The 10,802-nt window shown below is 35.7% G+C and overlaps 1 long non-coding RNA gene across 1 annotated transcript in view; it reads left to right on the top strand.

Annotated features, from left to right (window-relative positions):
* Positions 1-3,534: 3,534 nt before the first annotated feature.
* The window catches only part of LOC116485105 (uncharacterized), a 361,319-nt gene continuing 354,051 nt past the window's right edge, over positions 3,535-10,802 (top strand). Inside the window, exon 1 of the long non-coding RNA XR_004252751.1 lies at positions 3,535-3,565. This is a non-coding gene — a long non-coding RNA (uncharacterized LOC116485105). The remainder of the gene's footprint in view (positions 3,566-10,802) is intronic.

Raw genomic sequence — 10,802 nt, 5'->3', positions numbered from 1 at the left:
CATAATTCAGTTACCTCCTACTGGGTCCCTCTCACAACACGTGGGAATTCAAGGTGAGATTTGGGTGGGACACAGCCAAACCTTATCACCCTTCATCAAAATAATCTTCTTTACAAAACTTAAATTGAGGTCACTCCTTACTACCGTGTTTATACAACAATGTCCTGGGCTAGAATTAGTAAAAGACCAAACCAAAACAAACAAAAAAGAACCTCTAAGCAACACATTTAGTTATCCTTAAAGCATTAAGGTGGACAAAAAGTAGTAGTATATAGGTAGTTCTCTATAGAAAAAAAAATCAGCAGGTAAAAAGTCATTTGTATGTCATAGTCTAAGGGAAAAGCAGATAAATATGTCATAGTAATAGTTTTGGCTACTTTATTATTTAAAATAGAAAACATAGGAGAATGTATGCTGGGCACAGTGGCTCACGCCTGTAATCCTAGCTCTCAGGGAGGCAGAGGCCGGAGGATAGCTTGAGCCCAGGAGTTCGAGACCTGCCTGGGCAATATAGCGAGACCCGGTTCTCCACAAAAAGGAAGAAAAAAAAAAGACAAAAAAAAAAAATAAGCGTAACTCCCCTTAGAAAACATAGGAGAATTTTTAAATTAATAATAAATATTCATCTGATGAAACTGTATATATTGAAACTATATTCGTATACACTTTGATAATATGAAAAGTAGTTACTTTAAATATTAAATTAAAATTACAAGCATATTAGTCTAACATACAGTATATTTTAGACAATAATTTTTTAAATTATATATATAAATAGAAACAGAAAAGTCACAGATATTAATTTTGCTTACACTTTATGAAGGAATAAGGAGTGATTGTAATGATTAAAACAGGATTTTTATTTCCCAAATATTATAAAATGATAAAAATATTGCATGTTCAATTTCATTAAATGGGATAATTTATAGGTTTCTGATTATACTTTTGGCAAAATCTTTTCATCAATTTTCTGTCTTCTTCTCCTTCCACTGTCAAATAATTTGACTGACAAATTTTGTTGAAAATATCTTGTTTTATGTTTAGGGTTTCTTAACTTCTCATTTAAACTTACTTAAATTTTACATTTTTTTTCTAGACAGAGTAGTAAGACCTCAAGCTCGCAAATACTTTGGTCAAACAAAAAGCATTTGCTGCATATTTTTATTACCTTAATTTACCTATGGTCATCCATAAGCCTCTTTAGGTATTTGCTACTTAAAACTGATCACATTTCAGTGTCCAGTTATGCAGCTGCAGGTAGAAGGTACTGAATTTTAATACCTTAGACAATAAAATTAGTTAAGCTGCAAATAGTTAACTCGAAGCGTTCTTTACCCCGAACTTCAGATTACATTAATTTCAAACCAAATGGAATGAACAAAGATTCCATATTAAAAGGTATAATTGAAGTTGCTTAATATATAAAACAAGTGATATGGGGATTATTCCTGCACTTCAAGTTATAAAAATTATAAAAAAGGGAGATACTATAAATAGATTTTCAGGACAGTACAAAAGAAAATAGAAACAAAACCAAATATACGTGTTGTGTCAGGCAATCTAATGTTTGTTAATCTTACTTTTTATGGTGTTTTAATAGAATCCAGGTTTTATTTAAAAAACATTTAAAATATATTCTAGGTATCAGATCAGTTAATTTTGTCCATAAAATAAAACTGAATCAAACCCTTCATTCTTCATTCTGGGGAAATCGAATGTCCTTCTTCAGTTTGTTTCAGTTTCTAGGGACTTGTTCTCAGAATCATCTCCCGCTTTTGATCTCACTCACATGTTACTTTAGATGGTTGTTCTCATCCCCCTACCCTACTGGCTTGTAGTGGTCAGTTAGGGCTGCCATAACAAAATGCCACAGACAAGGTGGCTTAAAGAACAGACATTTATTTTCTCACAGTTCTAAAGTCTGGAAGTCAAGATCAAGGTTCCATGCCTTCCCCTGGCCTTCCTCTGTGCGTATGCACAGAGAAAGCTCAACCCCTGGTGTCTCTTCCTTTTCTTATAAGGACACTAGTCCCATTGGATTGGCCTCACCCTTTTGACCTCATTTAAGGGTAATTACCTCCTTGAAGGCCCTAACTCTGAATACACACACCTTGGTGGTTAGGGCGTCAATATATTAATAAAATGAGGAGGGGGAAATATTCAGTTCATAACATGACTCAGGGGAATTTCTTCTCATTTCTTTGACATCACTTTCTCTCACCCTACTGCCACACTCCAAAAAGCAAAAACAAAAATACCCCTCAAGCAGAGCCCTCATGCATCTATGTCTAATGAGACTTGAATTGACAAATGATTACATCAAATTGCCAAATAGCAAAGAAAATAAAATATAAATAATAAATTTTTGCACATACTGGAAATTGTTTTGTCAGATACCATTCCTCCTAATGACTCCCCACTACTCACCATTTTTAAGTCCATGCTCCCCTCCTTGACGAATTTTTTTATTCACTAAGAAGCCCCAAATTCCTATTAGATTGTTGTAAAGGCAGCGGAGCTACATCTTTCTTTGCATTCTGATAATCCGAACAAAGCCTAGAGCTTCATACTTCTACAAGCAGGCATGGACTAGGCTCTTGAAATAATATTTTTTCCCTAGCTTCTCTATATAGTTTCTAAGCAAATATTAACAAGTTAACTATTCCATTATATACTTTATTTAAAATATTTGCATTCTACATTTTCATGTTTTACAGAACTGGATGTTTAACTATAAATGAAATTATAAACATCTGCAGTTATAATATCATTGCCATGTTATTGTGGCCCATAGTGTAATACCACTATTCAGGCGTAAATTGAAATGTTTTAATATTCACAAAAGGCATATCTGTAATTACACTAGACATATATCTATAAATTACATTTCTTGAGGTATACATGTCTATGCTTTGAAGTGTACGTTTATCACAGTTTACTTGACAGTTACAGATTATTAGGTACTTCTATACTCAAAACACATAAATAGATGTTCACTGATTTATTATAAAAGTTTTCACTAAATGATTTACAAATTAAATACTCATACATGTTGTTCCAACTGTGTAACAAACCACCCTTAAACTTCCTGGTTGAAAACAGCAATCATTATTGTGTTTACAAATCTTCAATTTGGGCCGGGCGCGGTGGCTCATGCTTGTAGTCCCAGCACTTTGGGAGGCCGAGGCGGGCGGATCACGAGGTCAGGAGATCGAGACGACGGTGAAACCCCGTCTCTACTAAAAATACAAAAAAAAAAAAAAAAAATTAGCCGGGCGTGGTGGCGGGCGCCTGTAGTCCCAGCTACTCGGAGAGGCTGAGGCAGGAGAATGGCGTGAACCCGGGAGGCGGAGCTTGCAGTGAGCCGAGATTGCACCACTGCACTCCAGCCTGGGCGACAGAGCGAGACTCCGTCTCAAAAAAAAAAAAAAAAAAAAAAAAAATTGGGGCAGGGCTTAGTGGGAATAGGTGACTTTTGCTCTAGGCAAAGTCAAATGGGGCAGGAATGGGCTGGAATATCCACCGCTAATTTGTTGGACTCTTTTATATTGCTGGCAAAATAGTGGTGAGTGAGGTCATTGCTGTTTGAGTCCATTAACCTCAGTTCTTTTCTATGTGAATTTCTTTGTGGTGTGTTTGTTTTCCTTTTCTTCCTTTTCCTTCACATAAATTTTTCTCCTATCTTTCTAATCATTTTCTGCTAATGCTTTCATATATATGTGTAATGCTTCATAGTCTCTCAGAGGTCTCAAAGAATCTCCTCATTTTAAAAAATAATTTTTCTTTCTGGTCTACTAATATGATTATTTCCATTGATGTATATTGAGTTTATTGGTCCTTTCACTTGCCATCAGAAAATTGCTGTTGGGTATACATAGTAAATTTTTAATTTCAGGTAATTTTCTTTTCAACGCTCAACCTTTCTTTTGGCCCTATTTCTTAATTTCTATTTTCTGTAGAGAGTCTTTATTTGTTGACTTATTATTGGCATGGTATCTTTATATTTTTTAAATATGTTTACTTCAATTATCTGATTATATTTATAATCATTGCTTGGAAGTCTTTTCTTACTAAATCCAAAATCTAGGACCACTAAGCTGACAAGTTGTTATCGAATGCTTTTTTAGCGTGAGTGTGGGTCACAATTTTCTTTCTCTTTATATATCACTTATTTTTGGTTTGAAATCAGATTTTTACATAGTATAATGTGTCAGCGCTAGGATGTGGTATATTTTATTTTGGAGGGGTTCTTTTGTTTAATTGCTTTCCTAACTTAGCCGGATTTATCACTGTGATGTTTGTTTCCCTGCATTGTTTCCTCCAAGTGGCTATCTCTCATCAGATTTTATAATTTCCATTTATGGTTTTTAGCACAGCTAAAGGCCAATCTTGTGGTTGCATAGTTTATTGGTCTGCCAAGATTTTGACAGCGGTTGTGCTCAAATATTCCAAGCTCTGCTGGCTGAGCTATATGTTGTTGAAGGCATTCAAACTTGTAACCAGTTCTTAAGAGTCTCTTGAGTTTCATATTTTGTTTTGCTATCTTGGGTCTCCTGAACATATACAGCTATCAGTTAACCAGGGGTTTGGGTTAGACATTCTCATCCGTATGTATTTCTCACTTCTTCTTCTTCCCATTAAATTTATGGCCAGTCTGCTAATAACTCTAAAAAGACTGATAAACTGCTGGTTTTCTCGATCTGTTTTCCGTCTCCCATTATGAATTGAATCATTCACCTTTAGCAGCTACAGATCCCCCACCCTCACCATCACATCTTTGAGGCAAGAATCTACTGAGTCTGAGACAGTAGGAATAGGAGGAAATAGGGGAATGGGTATGATGGCCAAAAACTCAGCACATTTATTACACAACACTGTAAGAATTTTTTTAAAGTGAATTCTCATATTTTTAAACTTCATTTATCAATTTTCAGTGCTCTTAATGATTGTTCTAGAAAATTGCCATCCAGATTTTCTTGTTTTCTGCAAAGAGAAATTATATGACCTCCTTCTATTGCCCCACTAGAAGTTAGAGACTTCTAATCAGTTTACCTAATTTAAATTCTTTCTTTTCTTTTTTTCTACTACTTGCTTTGTTGCCTAACATATGTTCTACCCTGGGGTATGTTTCTTGTGCACGAGAGAAAAATGTGTGTACTGCTATTGTCATATGGAGTGGTTTGTATATGTCTGTTAGGTCAAAATAGTCTATAGTGTTGTGGGTACTGATGTCTTCTACTATTATTGTAGAAGTGTTTTGTTTTCTTTTTCTCTCTTCAATTCTGTCAATGTTTGCTTTATGCATTTTGGAGTTCTGATGTTGGGTATCTATATCTATGTTGTTATGAATTCGTCATGAATTGAGCTTTCTCATTATATTTTCTCTTTTCAGCCTCTCATAATAGTTTTTGACTTAATCTATTTTGTCTGATATTAATATAGAAGCCCTGCTGTCTTTTAATTACTGTTTATACAGAACAGTTTTCCATCCTTTCATTTTTAACCTATGTCTGTCCTTATATCTAAAGTAGACAGCGTATGGTTGGATCGCAGTTTTATTTTAATTCATTCTTTCAATTCATATCTTTTGAATTATAAGTTTAATACATTTACATTTAAGGTAATTACTGAAAGGGAAGCGCTTAGTTTTGTCAGTTTTTTTGTTCGTTTTCTGTATGTCATAAATTTTTATTCTCTCTTTACCGTCATTACTGTCTTCCTTTGTGTTTATATATTTTGCAGGAGCATGTTTTGTGTTTTGATTCACTTCTCATTTCCTTTTCTGTGTATTCTGTCTATATTTTCTTTGTGGTTATTATGGAGAGTGCCTATAATGTCCTAAAGTTATAATAATTTTAAATTAATATCAACCTAACTTTAGTCACATACAAAACCTCAACTACTTTTCACCTCTGCTCCTCCACTTTATCATAGACTTCACAATTTACATCTTTTTATATTGTATCCAATTAACATAGATTTAAGCTTATTTTTATGCAATTGTGTTTACCTAATTATAAAATAAAAGCTAGCAAGGTGCAGTGGCTCACACCTGTAATCCCAGCACTTTGGGAGGCTGAAGCAAACAGATCACTTGAGGTGAAGAGTTCCAGACCAGGCTGGCAAATACAGTGAAACCCCATCTCTACTAAAGATAACAAAAATTATCCAGGCGTGGTTGCAGGAGACTGTAATCCCAGCTACTTGGGAGGCTGAGGTGGGAGGATTGCTTGAACCCAGGAGGTGGAGGTTGCAGTGAAATGAGATAGTGCCACTGCACTCCAGCCTAGGTGTAGGTGACAGAGACTTCATCTCAAAAAAAAAAAAAAAAAAAAAAAAGAAATAAACGCAAAAAGCTACAGTAACAAAACAATACAATTATGTGTGTGTGAGTGTGAGTATACTTATTTTTTTATTTGTCTGCATACTTAGCTTCACTGAAAAACTTAATATTGCATACAGCTTCAAGTTATTCCCTAGTGTCCACTCATTTTAAATTTAGTAACTTCCTTTATCATTCTTGGAGAGCAGTTCTACTAATAATTAACTACCTAAATTTTTGTTTCTCTAGGAGTGTCTTAATTTTTTCCTTAATTCTGAAAGGTAGTTTTGCCAGATGTATGATTCTCCACTAATAACTATTTTTTTTTCATCACTTAAAATGTCACCTCACTTCCTTCTGGTCTGTGTGGTTTCTGAGAAATTCACTGGTATGTTTACTGAAAATCTCTTGTATCTAATCAGTTACATTTTCTTTCTGCTTTGAAGATTCTTTGTCTTTGTCTTTCAAAAGTTTGATTATAATGGATTTCTGTGTGGGTCTTTTTGGTTTATCCCTCTTGTAATTAATTAACTTCTGAGATTTGTATGTCATACTTTTTTCCTCAAATTTTGGAAGTTTTCAGCTATTAGCTTTAAAAATAATTTATCTTCTCTCTATTCTCCTGATGATCCCATAATGCACTTCTCACAATGAAACTTCCTGGTTTCCATAAGTCCTTTAGGTTCTGTTCACAATTTTTCATTGTTATTTTCTGTTCCTCAGACTCAATAAATTTACATGATTTTTTTAAGTTTACTGATTCTTTTATCTGTTCAAATTTTATGTTGCACCCCTCCAGTGAATTTTTCAATTCAACTATCATAGACTTTGGGTTCCAAATTTCTATTTAGTTTTTTGTATATAATTAACTTGTTTTTGTTAATATTCTCATTTTTGTTCATGAATCGTTTCCTGACTTCCTTCACTATTTTTCTCATGTTTCCCTTATCTCTTTGAGTATATTAAAGACAATTATTTTAAACAGTTTTTCTAGTATGTCCAATGCATGTGTTTTTTCAGACTGGTTATGTGATTATTTTCTTCCTTTAAATGGGCCATGATTTCCATTTCTTTGTATGGCTTATGCTCATTTTTTGAGAATTAGGCATGTTAAGAAACAGCCAGGTTCCCCAGCCTTGACAGTATGGTGTAGAAGACCTTTGCTAATTAGCAGTTCTCTGAGCCTTGATAGCAGCCTGGAGCAAAGGACTATCTGCACGTTGTGCACATATACCCTAAAACTTAAAGTATAATAAAAAAAAGATTTTGTCAGGTATAATTTTTAGATATGCTTCCTTTCTGAGCTCATGTGTGTGCTTCTTTATTTTTCCCACAGTTGCCTTTAAGTGCTTTAATTCCCTCAAAAGTCCTACTCTAGCTTCCTCTCTGGGCGTTAGATATTTTGCTTTATTCTGTTACTCATAACCTCTTGCCTCAGGCATGCATGGGTCTGATATCCCCCTGTAGTTTGCATGTGCCATGATACTCACCACTGTCTCCACAGCTTCCAGCCTAAGAATCTAATTATGCTGCCATTCTGCTCTGATCTCTAAGTCAGATGAGACAGATACTGGTCCCTCAGGCAGCTTACAGATGGGCCAAATCACTACAGATAACTTTCACTATACTTTTTTTTTTTTTTTTTTGGCTCAAGGGAAGCAACCTGCAATTGTGCAACTTTCTCCCTTCTGTGCCACACTGGGAAAGGATTTTTTATTTTATTTGTTTTTAGGTACATGTCACAATGTGAGGTTTGTTAATATGTATCCATGTGAACTTTTCCTCACCCATTATTGTCCCTAATGCTGTCCCTCCCCCCTCCCCCAACCCCACAACAGTCCCCGGAGTGTGATGTTCCCCTTCCTGTGTCCATGAGTTCTCATTGTTCAATTCCCACCTATGAGTGAGAACATGCGGTGTTTGGTTTTTTGTCCTTGCGATAGCTTACTGAGAATGATGTTTTCCAGTTTCATCCATGTCCCTACAAAGGATATGAACTCATCCTTTTTTATGGCTGCATAGTATTCCATGGTGTATATGTGCCACATTTTCTTAATCCAGTCTATTGTTGTTGGACATTTGGGTTGGTTCCAACTCTTTGCTATTGTGAATAGTGCCACAATAAACATACGTGTGCATGTGTCTTTATAGCAGCATGATTTATAGTCCTTTGGGTATATACCCAGTAATGGGATGGCTGGGTCAAATGGTATTTCTAGTTCTAGATCCCTGAGGAATCGTCACACTGACTTCCACAGTGGTTGAACTAGTTTACAGTCCCACCAACAGTGTAAAAGTGTTCCTATTTCTCCACATCCTCTCCAGCACCTGTTGTTTCCTGACTTTTTAATGATGGCCATTCTAACTGGTGTGAGATGGTGTCTCACTGTGGTTTTGATTTGCATTTCTCTGATGGCCAGTGATGATGAGCATTTCTTCATGTGTTTTTTGGCTGCATAAATGTCTTCTTTTGAGAAGTGCCTGTTCATGTCCTTTGCCTACTTTTTGATGGGGTTGTTTGTTTTTTTCTTGTAAATATGTTTGAGTTCATTGTAGATTCTGGATATTAACCCTTTGTCAGATGAATAGGTTGCAAAAATTTTCTCCCATTCTGTAGGTTGCCTGTTCACTCTGATGGTGGTTTCTTTTGCTGTGCAGAAGCTCTTTAGTTTAATTAGATCCCATTTGTCAATTTTGGCTTTTGTTGCCATTGCTTTTGGTGTTTTAGACATGAAGTCCTTGCCCACAACTATGTCCTGAATGGTATTGCCTAGGTTTTCTTGTAGGATTTTAATGGTTTTACGTCTAACATTTAAGTCTTTAATCCATCTTGAATTAATTTTTGTATAATGTGTAAGGAAGGGATCCAGTTTCAGCTTTCTACATATGGCTAGCCACTTTTCCCAGCACCATTTATTAAATAGGGAATCCTTTCCCCATTGCTTGTTTTTGTCAGGTTTGTCAAAGATCAGATAGTTGTAGATATGTGGCATCATTTCTGAGGGCTCTGTTCTGTTCCATTGATCTATGTCTCTGTTGTGGTACCAGTACCATGCTGTTTTGGTTACTGTAGCTTTGTAGTATAGTTTGAAGTCAGGTAGGGTGATGCCTCCAGCTTTGTTCTTTTGGCTTAGGATTGACTTGGCGAGGCGGGCTCTTTTTTGGTTCCATATGAACTTTAAAGTAGTTTTTTCCAATTCTGTGAAGAAAGTCATTGGTAGCTTGATGGGGATGGCATTGAATCTATAAATAATCAATAGCTTACCAACAAAAAAGAGTCCAGTACCTGATGGATTCACAGCTGAATTCTACCAGAGGTACAAGGAGGAACTGGTACCATTCCTTCTGAAACTATTCCAATCGATAGAAAAAGAGGGAATCCTCCCTAACACATTTTATGAAGCCAGCATCGTCCTGATACGAAAGCCTGGCAGAGACATAACCAAAAAAGAGAATTTCAGACCAATATCCTTGATGAACATTGATGCAAAAATCCTCAATAAAATACTGGCAAACCGAATCCAGCAGCACATCAAAAAGCTTATCCACCATGATCAAGTGGGCTTCATCCCTGGGATGCAAGGCTGGTTCAACATACGCAAATCAATAAATGTAATCCAGCATATAAACAGAACCAAAGACAAAAACCACATGATTATCTCAATAGATGCAGAAAAGGCCTTTGACAAAATTCAACAACCCTTCATGCTAAAAACTCTCGATAAATTAGGTATTGATGGGACGTATCTCAAAATAATAAGAGCTATCTACGACAAACCCACAGCCAATATCATACTGAATGGGCAAAAACTGGAAGCATTCCCTCTGAAAACTGGCACAAGACAGGGATGCCCTCTCTCACCGCTCCTATTCAACATAGTGCTGGAAGTTCTGGCCAGGGCAATCAGGCAGGAGAAGGAAATAAAGGGTATTCAATTAGGAAAAGAGAAGTCAAATTGTCCCTGTTTGCAGATGACATGATTGTATATCTAGAAAACCCCATCGTCTCAGCCCAAAATCTCCTTAAGCTGATTAGCAACTTCAGCAAAGTCTCAGGATACAAAATCAATGTACAAAAATCACAAGCATTCTTGTACACCAATAACAGACAAACAGAGGCAAATCATGAGTGAACTCCCATTCACAATTGCTTCAAAGAGAATAAAATACCTAGGAATCCAACTTACAAGGGATGTAAAGGACCTCTTCAAGGAGAACTACAAACCACTGCTCAATGAAATAAAAGAGGATACAAACAAATGGAAGAAGATTCCATGCTCATGGGTAGGAATAATCAATATCGTTAAAATGACTTTTTCTTAAATGAGTGTTTTTACGGTTGCTGTAAATCTTTGAATAGTTTCGAGAGTTCCTGTAAAGTTTTCTATTTAGACTATTGTATATTTGAAGTTTATATGTAGTAACAAGAGTCTGAAGCTTACTCTCAACTTAGTTTTTTTAAATGTAACATAAGATTTTG

Source organism: Hylobates moloch, unplaced genomic scaffold (genome assembly GCF_009828535.3).
Source record: "Hylobates moloch isolate HMO894 unplaced genomic scaffold, HMol_V3 SCAFFOLD_16, whole genome shotgun sequence".
NCBI lineage: Eukaryota > Metazoa > Chordata > Mammalia > Primates > Hylobatidae > Hylobates > Hylobates moloch.
Note: the sequence above shows the minus strand (reverse complement) of the source record. Positions and strands in the feature narration are given on the sequence as shown.